The 2,582-nt window shown below is 40.3% G+C and overlaps 1 protein-coding gene across 2 annotated transcripts in view; it reads right to left on the bottom strand.

Moving 5' to 3' along the window:
- The window catches only part of Kctd9 (potassium channel tetramerization domain containing 9), a 25,423-nt gene that overhangs the window by 22,039 nt on the left and 802 nt on the right, over positions 1 to 2,582 (bottom strand). The gene's annotated exons all lie outside the window — the stretch shown is intronic.

The following is a 2,582-nucleotide window of genomic DNA, read 5'->3' on the forward strand; positions in this document are numbered from 1 at the left end:
TTTTTTTTTTTTTTTTTTTTTTTTTTTTTTTTTTTTTTGTACTGGGGATTGAACTCAGAACCTTGCTCTTGCAAGGGAGAAGGCAGAACTACTAAGCTACATCCTCAGCCCCTAAACTTTAAAATTTTAAAAAGAAAGGAACTCTGAGGTCATTTGTCTTCATGTGCTAGAAAATAATTTTAAATATCTTGATAACTCAGATGACCTCATCCTGTCACTGGCTAATATTTCAAAAGAATAATACACACTAAAAGGAAGGCTGATTGTTAATAGCAGTTATTAAATAGAACTTCAGACTTCTTCAAAACTTGGCACTTTTTGACTTGTAAAAACCAAAGATTCTTTTATTTTTAAAATCTCATAGCTTGGGCTAAAAGCAATAGCTCTGCCATTTTCTCACTGTTTATTTGTGCTTGCATAATTATCTTCATAGTATCTTCAATTGGGTCTTTGAAGAAATCTTTTAAAGTCACTTGGGATTTCAGTCTGGGTTAGGTATGATGAGACAAGAAATCTTAGCATCTTGTAAGTTTTGCATCACATCATGTCTAAATAAATAAGAAGGTGCTGGCTGGCTATCAACCCTTCTCACAGAAGATCTGACATATCCACCAGTCGGTGTTCCTAGATTTAAAAAACGAAGGGCTCCAGCCCAGGTATTAGCTCAGTGTTGCCACTACCTGCCTTGCAAGTGGCAAGGTCCCAAGTTTGATCCCCAGTACCAAGCAAAACAAAACAAAGGGCTCATTTTTTATTTTTAAGGAAAAAAAAAAGTACACAAAGTATGTTCCTTCCTAAACTCTAATCCAGTTAAAATAGAAACTACATAAATAAAGAGATCATGTGACACGTATTCCAACTGATAGATGGGAAATCAAACTATTTCAGAGTAGTGCTTTAAATCCTGTATGTTCATAATGAGTTATGTCCAGATCATATCAATCCTGGTTAAACAGTCACATACACACACGCGCACAGACACAGGTACATACACATAAAGGCCGTTAGGGATTATTTTGCTCTTTGGTCAACTAAGAGTCACTATAATATTTTTTGATTAGCTGAAGTGAGAAGAAACACTGACAACCAGTATCTCCTGTTTGGATTTTATGACCTTTGTAACACACATTAACTATTTGAGATGCATTTTTCCTGACCTTCGGAAATTCTCTAGCAAATATTTTTAAAGGAAATCACACTTAAATCTTCAAACCTGTCCTACTGAAAACTAGGACAGCTTTTTATTTTCAAAACGTTTATTAGTACCTGTTGCAGTACACGACGTCTACAATCATCTTGGGGAGTGGGGCGGGCACATGACACAGCTTCTTCCTTTTTTTAATCCCCTTCACACCCACGGCTCCCTCCTCTGCTAAACCCCTTTCCCTAGCCCATGTTTATGACATACTGGTTAATGTTTACATTCACTGAGGTTATTAGGTCCTGTACGTTATATATCTTTATTCTATTTACTTACCTTTCTCCCATCTCCCCTCACCCTCCCTCTGTACCCCATCAACAGACGTGTTTAAAGCAAATATGCTATTTATATATAATGGAATACTACTTGGCTATAAAGAAGGACAAACTGGAGACATCTGTAGGAGCATAAATGCATGAAGTAAATCAGACAAGCTTAAATACTATATGCTATCTCTCATCTGAGTAAGGCAAAGTAAAAACAAAGAGCGTAACAAAGGACGGACAGAAGGAAACAATGCGATCTCTTGCAAATGAGAAGAGGTCGGGGATAGCTTTTTAAAGTCATATTAAAAATAATATGCAGAGACCAACTCAGCCCATCTGACAGCAATACAATTTAACAGATTTAGAGATAGCTAAACATTTATGACGAGGTCTAAACATTTTGTCTTTCCTGGAGCAACACAGCTGAGATGTTAGATAAGGTCAATCAGAAGTTTGCTTGTGAGGGCATGCCACATTTTAAAACTCTGGACATACTAAATCTTTCTTCTAACAACACACGTTCCAGGTTACGAATACTGGCTAACGACAAAACAGGTTCAGAAAAAGCTACTCATTAGGAAAACGTGCACTCCGTGGAGCACACAGAAAGTGTGACAGCGCTTGTGTCTGCACGGTTATTAAATGTCTAAGACCAGAACACAAAATTGTAGTCAACAGACCCCGCTGGGGTTCAGATTTGTTAGGGCATGTTTACTCAAAACTGCACAGCGCTTGCAAAGGCACTTTCTATGCCCTAGGACCGTTCTGCTATTTCAAAAGTTAAGTTTCCAGAACGTGCAGGACCCAGAAAGTTAAACTTGCAGGAGACAGAGTGAGGCCAATGTAACTTCTGTCTCACACTGTGAGGCCGAGCTACTTCTTCAGGGTGTAGCTTAGCCGCGCAGCCCACGTCTGCCAGAACAGCCGAAATTTCCCGAGGCAGCTGAGCAACTTTTCACGGGTGGGGCAAGGGACGGAGAGGGAACAGGATTCCTCCAGGCTGGGCAAGTGTGCGGCACCACACCCTCGACTAAGGCCCAGACCGCCAGGGTCAACGCCAAAGCGGCGCCGGGTGGTGCGAGTCACTGCCCGCCTCGGAGGCGGAGAGAGGCAGA

The sequence above is a fragment of the Fukomys damarensis genome, unplaced genomic scaffold (genome assembly GCF_012274545.1).
Source record: "Fukomys damarensis isolate Sample0158 unplaced genomic scaffold, DMR_v1.0_HiC HiC_scaffold_18, whole genome shotgun sequence".
NCBI classification, from domain to species: domain Eukaryota; kingdom Metazoa; phylum Chordata; class Mammalia; order Rodentia; family Bathyergidae; genus Fukomys; species Fukomys damarensis.